Source organism: Colias eurytheme, chromosome 8 (assembly GCF_061535395.1).
Source record: "Colias eurytheme isolate Ceu_HAF_F1 chromosome 8, ilColEury1 Martin Lab GWU primary, whole genome shotgun sequence".
NCBI lineage: Eukaryota > Metazoa > Arthropoda > Insecta > Lepidoptera > Pieridae > Colias > Colias eurytheme.
This window is the reverse complement of record NC_142987.1, coordinates 9,351,203-9,360,210: the sequence shown is the minus strand read 5'-3', so window position 1 is coordinate 9,360,210 and position 9,008 is coordinate 9,351,203.

Genomic DNA, 9,008 nt, shown 5'->3' with positions numbered 1-9,008 from the left:
AAGTAACAGAGACGCGAAGAATAAAAAAAGAGGACGAAAACGATAATTCGTTGATGCTTTCCCTTTTCGACGTATTGTTAGGGTACATCACCAATCTGCAAAAAACAAAACTGATGATTCCCAATTGCTGATTAAAAATGAAAAACAAATAATCGACAACAGTGGTGAAAATTTGCTGATCACAATGAAACATCCTTCAGTGGTAGCAGATTTACTCATTTAAAATGTATCGGTGAACAGCGTAAAGGAGAGGAGGACAGGAAAACATTATGAATGTGGATGGTGGATTGTATACAGGGTGTAATCGATAAGTATGTGCAGGCGATTATGACGTTATTATTGCAGGTATCAAAAAACTTAAAACTGATATCGAAATTACTTTACCTGATGAGCAAAATGACAATAATAACTTTTTAAAAGTATAACGAGAAATATCTAAAAAATTTACTTTATACACTCCCATATCAAAAAGGGAAAATGGGACTAGTAGTAGTTAAATGTCTAATTCCGGCAAAAGACATGAATGCGGAAGATGCGGTTAAAAATAAAAAAAAATAATATTTGAAATACAATGCAAAAAATAACACTTTTGAAATACAAATAAGCAGACTTCTGCTTCTGCAACTAAACGTTGCAGAAGCAGAAGTCTGCTTATTTGCTGTTTGGACTGGAGTGAATCATTCGTTAAAAATAGAATATATAAAAAATTATGTAACGTTTAGGCAAAATAAAATGATGGACCATTATCAAGATTTTACATAAATTGCCTACTGTCAGAATTGATTGATTCGAGGCTTCAGCATTCGATGCCCATCAAGGACCCATCCTATATCATTCAAGCGATTGAAAAAAAAAGAGATAAATCCAGTGCAACCGATAAAGCATCAGAATGCTAGCAAAAGATTTATTAGGTTTATCAATATAAATCTATATATTATACATAATATAATAAATCTGTAGAAGACGCGAAGACCGACATCCGCGCGGACGGAGTCGCGGGCGGAAGCTAGTCAGAAATAAATATCTTTTGTTTTCATTTGTGTATTTTTCTATTTAATAATTTTTTAACACAAACATTACATTTTTTTTTATTATATACAAAATTTGTTTTTCCGTTTTATTAGTTAAACTGAACAACTTTCACTAAGAAACTTAGGTCGAAAAAAACGTATAGAGTTATGCATTTTGTATGGAAAGCTTATTTTTTTTTTATATTTCGTCCAAATTTCTTTGTAAAAGTTGATCAGTTATATAAACATGAAGTTGAAGATATCAATAGAAAGTATTCGCAAATTTTGTGTACTGATAAAAAAAAAATCACCCGGTGTAATTTTCACGAAAATTGTTTCAAATTGTCATTTTTGGTACTTATTACGAATATTCAATTATGCATACGAATGATTTAATTTTTAAAAATTAAGTGGAGAAACTTTCCCTTAGTACATTTGTATTATTTACATATAGGATGACAGGATGCATTTGTTTGCACTACTAGACCAAGCCCTTAAAATACTATCTAGTCATCAATTTATTACCCATATGACATTTCTAAATTTAGATTAGATTTCAATTTCTTTGTACTATAAACTGAGAGCCAGTGTTAGGTACACTTACTTTATTATATAAAAGCAAAGAAATTAATATTTTAGATCTGAATAATAATAACCGGATTTCAAAATTTGATCTCCGGTTATTTAATATCAAAAAGTAAAATTGTATTTACGGTAAATCAAAAAATTATTAATAGGAGATTATTTAAAATGAGACAACAAATGCGTAGTTATTTTAACAAATTATAAAAAACACGCTATTTTTTTGCTTTCAATTCAATTAATCCATACTAATATTATAAATGCGAAAGTAACTCTGTCTGTCTGTCTGTTACTCAATCACGCCTAAACCACTGAACCAATTTGCATGAAATTTGGTATGGAGATATTTTGATACCCGAGATAGGACATAGGCTACTTTTTATTGCGAAATATGTACCACGGGCGAAGCCGGGGCGGACCGCTAGTATAACATAACGTATGAATAAGTTCATATAATTGTACCTACACCTAATTAGTTTAAATTAGTATAGGAATAGAACAAGTTAACTGTTTGTACAAAACTTTAAACTAAACTTGTGGAGTTAGGAGTAATAATTAAATTTAATAAAGTCCTTTGGGTTAACTCGTAGTTAATAGAGTTTAGGTTGTTGTGTTTATTTACTAACAAAAATATTGTAAATTGTGAGGGTTATCCCAAATTTTGACAGACATATCAACAATAATATCAGTAGATATTTTTTTTTATCATTTCGGTTGAAATAGTTTTGAAGTGAAACTTCTTTATCTTGAGAGTAAAATTTCAAGGTCGCGTCATGGCAATACATCGTAAGGCGACGATTTTGGTGTCTTTGAATCTTGCCAAAGAAGTTTCACATCTTGAAAAGAAAAGATTTCGATTTTGTTTAATTATCAACTTTTGTATTGCGCATTAACAGTCCTCCAAAAGTTCTGAGTTTGTATTATAAATCATACTAATCCGTACACTACTTCTAGAGTGACTTATGCGTTTATATTTTTTCTGAATATATATCTGTATAGCTCCCTAGATTTATTTCAGATTCATTTTTGTCCGGGTATATTATACCTAATTGTACGACGTATAAATAATTAAACCTAAAGTGCCTTGTTTTATTTAACAGTTGTAACAAACGTAATAACTTCACATCCTCATGTAAACCAAAGGAACTTCAGGTTTAGTGGAGACCTAGTTACAGAAATTCGTTGAACATTTGAAGCTCCTCAACAAATCCTAACCTTATTAAATACTTGTACCCACTTGAACTATTTCTGAGATACGGACAAACTTACCGCAGGAATTCGACTTCAAACTCGTACTTGGTTGAACTTTAAAACTCATTGTATCTGCTTTCTAAATAACATGACATGATTTTAAAAAAGCAACTATGGAGTTTCTTGCCGGTTCTTCTAGATAGATACTGCTTCCGAATCGGTGGTAAATGTTAAAAATGTTATGACGATTCAAAAGTGCTTTTATAAGAAGTCTAATTGAATAAATAAATGTTTGAGTTTGAGTTTAACTGTATCAAAACCGTTACCATGAAGTTTTATAGCAGTACCTACTTGATTTCCGCCCGCGACTTCACCTGTGTTTTCAAAGAAAAACCCGCTTAGCTCCCGTTCCAGTGGGATTTACGGGATAAAAAGTGACCTATATCTTATTCTGGGTCTTCAGTTACCTGCACCAAATTTCATTGTAATCGGTTCAGTAGTATTTGCGTGAAAGAGTATCATCCATCCTCACAAACTTTCGCGTTTATTCTAATATTATTAGTAGGATTGTTTCCATAATGGGAAAGTGATAGTCTTTATAGCGCTGTCATTTTTCTACACTGGTAATAACACTGCTATAAGACATCAGGGTATGGGGCAGATTGTGCTCCCTGAAAGTTATCTTTTGTAGTTGATAATATTACATAATGAATATAAATTTACACCGATTGTAATGGTGTAATTAATACGGTTTTGAACAAAACTGTTTAAATTGTATAAGTTTTAGTTTGTTGTTAATATTCTTGATGGAATTGAGGACAATTTGGAGATCAGGCATCTCTTCATCACTTTGTAATAGCATGATACTTATAAATATTATTTACATGATATTATAATAGGTTGGGAAAATTAATGAATACGAAATGTTTTCCAACAGATCTTTATCGATTATCGCTTTTGTATTTAAACAATATAGGTTGTAAAGTGTAGCATCAATGTATAAGGTACGATGGGATAGACATCGACTTTTTGTAAAAAAGTCCCTAAATAAATAAAAAGAACACTTCTATAACTAACATAATATGTTATTTATTTATATAGGTACCTAAATAGATTAACATACACAATAATTATTAATGTAAGTGATTATAGATATTCATCAGCTTACCGCAATTTGTAACAATAAAATCCAAATCTCTTGGCATCAAGCATTTAACTGGATAGCTCTGATAAATTTCAGGCAAGTTAAGAATGGCCAAAAATATATTGCTATAAAATCGCTTATCTAATGCACAGTAAGCCAGAATCCGGAGACGTTATCGAATTGCCGTAACGTACAAATAATGGTACCTATAGCCTAGAGTATCTGTTTGTTGCTGTTCGTTTTAATATAATTTTTTGGTTATTTTAATTCAGGATTTTTTTTTATAGTATAGTATTAGAGCCTTTTTCTGAAGAAACACAATGTTCGTAACATCTATGTATATGTATTGTAAATATTAAGAATGTGAAAATGCATTGCAAATACACACACAATTAATAAGTACGCCGAATTTGATCACGAGGCATCTTGCCATGAATAAAAGTCGAGTTTACTTATTACTGAATGTTACTTCTATTGATTATAGCCGTAAATTAACCAAAAATCATAAAAATTGTATATCAATTAAAATATAACCGTAATCAAAGCAAGCGCGGATCCAGGGGGGGGGTCACGGGGTCATGACCCCCCCCTGGGCTAGGTCCACGACCTAAGTGGACCACTTATTTAATATTATTTTTTTTAATTAACAAATTAATACTGTTCAATATGATGTTTTTATTGAATTTTGAGACATAAAAGTAATATAGAACAATGAAATCAATTACAAACGGTAACGGAAGAGAATATAACAAAAATTATAGAAAAAGTTTATTAGGGTCGACCTGTGGTCGTAATTTAAGGACAAATAACAGGTTTTTCGATTTAAAAAAAAACCAGAACTGCGGAATAAAGTGTAATGGTAAAGTCGTATGTAATTAATTGAAGTGAAAACTTCTTTAGCGGCGTTGGGTATAAAATCTTAAACTCGCGTCAGAACACGTGGCCTGATCGAAAAAGCGTAAGACGGACGTTTTTTTTTTTAGCCCTTATATTCCATGCGTAAGACGGATACCATTCCAAAATATCAAACATGCTGAACGTTAATAATCAAGTTTTCACTTCTGCCGGCACTCCCGAAGTGCAACCCGTCTTTTTTTTTCTATTACTTTTGCTGTTACACTTTTCACACAAAACCTCAAATATCGAAATATCCCAGTTCGTGGATAAGACACAAAATAGCAAAATTTTTTTTCAAATGAACACTATAAAATACAGTCAAATTACAACAAAAAATCGGCCAAGTCGCACAGAGGACTCCGAGCAAACATATTTTTTCATTATGTTGTATCTTACAATTTTGTTTAAAGGATTTTTTTCTTTATCTGTGCTTGTAAGTGCTTAAGTCGTTGCTTTTAACCAAATTTCAAGACTGTGTTCACGGGAAGTACCTTGTAGGTTTTGATTGATGATTCCCTTGCAAGTAGTTGCGAATTAGAGAATATGCGGCTCTAATTGCTTTTTCTTCAGATTGCGTTGACGTAGAATTTGAATTAAATAACAGATTTAAGTTATTATATATATATTAGACCTGAGTTCTGATGTGAATATCAATTAAATACATGTGGACGTTCATGAGTAAAGGGATTGTAAGTTTAAAATTATTTAAAAATATGTTTTTATTTAATTTAATTAAATAATTAGGGTTTTCGCAGTTATTACTACATCTGTGCTTGTATAACACGATACTTTTTACTCAATTTCAAGACTGTGTTTACGGGACAGGGTGCTCCCTGCAGGTATTGATTCCCTTGCTAATGTCGAAATCCTCTACGGTCCACAGAGACAACGACTTTGTTTACTAATTGCGAAAAGCATGAATTTTTCCTTAGATTATAATATAAAAAAATATTAAAAAAAAATTTTAACTTACAACCCTGAACGCTGAACAACTCATGAACGCTGACATATTGTATTAACTTGATATTTATACTAAAAACTCAAGTCTAAAATACCTTAACGCTATAATAAAATCAAACTTCTATGTCAACGAATCAGAAGATACAGCCGTAAATGCCGAAAAATTTCGCAAATTTCGACATTCGCAAGGGAATCAAAACTCAAAACCTACAAGGTACTTTCCGTAAACTCAGAATCTTGAAATTCGGTACAAGGCAACATCTTATAGTACAGATACAGGAATAATTGCAAAAAATATATATTTTTCAAGTTTGTTTGCCTGTGAAGACCCTTTTTCTCAGGAACGCGTGGAGGTATCAATCTGAAATTCATACCGAATACTCAAATTTACGGTTCCTTATAGCTGTGAAAAAATCAAACTTATAAGCCAACGCAATCAAAAGATACAGCCATTTATGCCGTAAATTATCGCAAATTTCGACATTATCGCAAGGGAATCAAAATCTATAGGTATTGTACTACTTCCTGTGAAATTTAGTTAAAAGCAATGTCAGCACAGATGGAGGAAAAATTGCTAAAACATACATTTCATGCTTAATATCAACATTCGCAAGTGTTGCCAGGAATCAAAACCTACAGGGTACTTCCCGTGAACACAGAATCTTGATATTTAATCTTTATTTAATAGAAACTTACGTCTTATAGCACAGATAAAGGAAAAATCGCAAAAAAGTATAAATTTAATATTAAAACATATAAAAATGTTTGTACGGAACTCTTGGTTCGCCAATCCGACTCGCACTTGACCATTTTTTTTTAATCTACGTATCAATTAAATTACCAAAATATAGCTTTTGAAAATTGACCACGTCTATGTGACCCCCCCCTGGCACTAAAGCTGGATCCGCCCTTGAATCAAAGCACAATGAATAATACTGGTATTGATTCCTTATAATTTACGCATACATGACTAAATAATAATATTTTATACGATACACCATTACCTCGTCTTAATTATAAACAATAAACAGCTTCTAACACCCCAATCAACTAAATCTGTTAGTAGTTCAGTTGTTACAAATATTTGCTTACAAATCAAACGAATTAATTAATCCAGTTATAGTTTAGGACTTGTAATCAACTGTATTAGGCAAGATTAGGATGTATTTAAATTGATTAAGCAGTTTTAGAATTTAAGGCCTCTAATTTCAATTATAAACCCGAGTCCATATATAACATACCTATAATTTAAGAAAAAATAAATGATTGATTTTTATTTTTATTTATTGAAATAAAAAACGCACGTTATAAAATTTTCAAAGTAAGTTTGTAGAATTATAATCTAACTCGTGAGATTGCAAGCTGTCTAAAAATAGTGAACATAATATTATACCTATATAAGATTATAGGTTACAATTTAACGGTGACACATAGTACAATAATTAATTATTATTAGATACCTACGTGCAATATAAATTCGCTCAAAACAAAAAGAATAGAAAAGCAGAAATACTACATTACAAAATAATCGAACTTTATTTTTTCATAGCAGGAACGTGAGCGTATCGAGTAATATTTCGTCTAGACACAATCTAGTGTTCTAGTAAATTTAATTTTCGTGGACGATTAATCGTTGAATCGTCTGTCTTGAGATTGAGTCGATCTGATTTATCCAAGGAAAGAAAATAATAACGCAAGTTATGTCAATTAGATCGTAAATTATGAAGGAAAAATAGATGAGATTTTTTTTTCTGGTGATTTACGATTTGTGATTTTTTGTATTGATATTATATAACTTTGAATATAAATCTACAGAAGAGTAAATTGAGGTAAAAAATAATAATTGCCATAATAGTATGTACCTAAATATCGCTGATTCTTAAAATGTAAGACATTTCGGAATAATTATTAGGCATTTTACATGAAAAGAATAATACTTAAATGTAATAATAAATATTATAATATAATTTATTCATTGTAATTTTAAATCGTTGTAAAATAAATAATCTAATTGTAACTTAGTGCAGACAGTGGGCGGATATGTTACCTGAGCGATGGACAAGGTAAATTAATTTAAGGGGCAGTTAGTTAAAATTAATAAGACATGTTTAATAAATAACTGGCTTTAACTTTTTATATGACGGATTTAAATCCAATAAAACAAATTCCATTGCATTTAAAGAACTTTCATGAAAAAATGTGAAGTATTTTAATTTATGAAAATGTTAGTAAATATTATTGTAAGGTTTAGTATTAAATGCATAAATTTTATGCAAATTAGGGTCCCATTTATTTATAGTTTCCATAAATTAATAAAGGAATTAATTGTAATCATAAATTATCCGTCGAAGTTATTTTTTATCCAGTGGTACTAGTACGACATATCATACGATTTATTAACTACAAAGAAGAATCTCACTGCTCTCCACACTCCATGTTCGTACAATAATGCAATAATTTATCACACAAGGACAGGACAAATAACTAACCGTATGGGCCTTAAGATAAAGTACCAAGATGTCACGATCCACGATCAATCTTGCTGTTGAATATTTTCGATCATCCCTCGAGACTGGGGATGACGGAAATTTTTATCCAACGTATTGTAAACCGGGATTAATCAAGAGCGGAAAGGAGAATAAAGCGAAATTAATTTTGCATTTTAAAGTTAAATGGAGTGAGGATTTTTTTATAGTGATTTTAAATCACTAAATTGTAGGTAGATACTTAATATACGTAATGCAGACTTCAGGTAGTCCTATATTAACACATTTATGTCAACATATTAAGTCGAGTTTTTCTTTTGACTCAAGAATGGTTGTCCGGAAATTATTTTATCAGAGTTATAAATAAAATTCACTGATAATACCTTAATTATAATTTCCATTATCGAGAATATAGAGCAAATATCTATCTATCTATTTACCATCCATATTTTTCGATCCTCTTACACAATCTTTTATTATCCAATTCCCAAATTGATCGCATAAAGATGGTTTTATTCAAAGATTAAGCTCGAATATCTCAAGAAATCAAGCGTAGATAAAACGATGACCAGCCAAAAGCTACGTCATGGGAGTCCATTAACAACTTATTACCAAGTTGTAAGATAAGAGAAACTCTTTATTTTATTATTGTCTTAATCGACCTTCGACGAACAGGATCGCATTCACTCTGATAAGGAAATGATGCTGGTAAACTAAACTTAACGGTACTTTACCTTT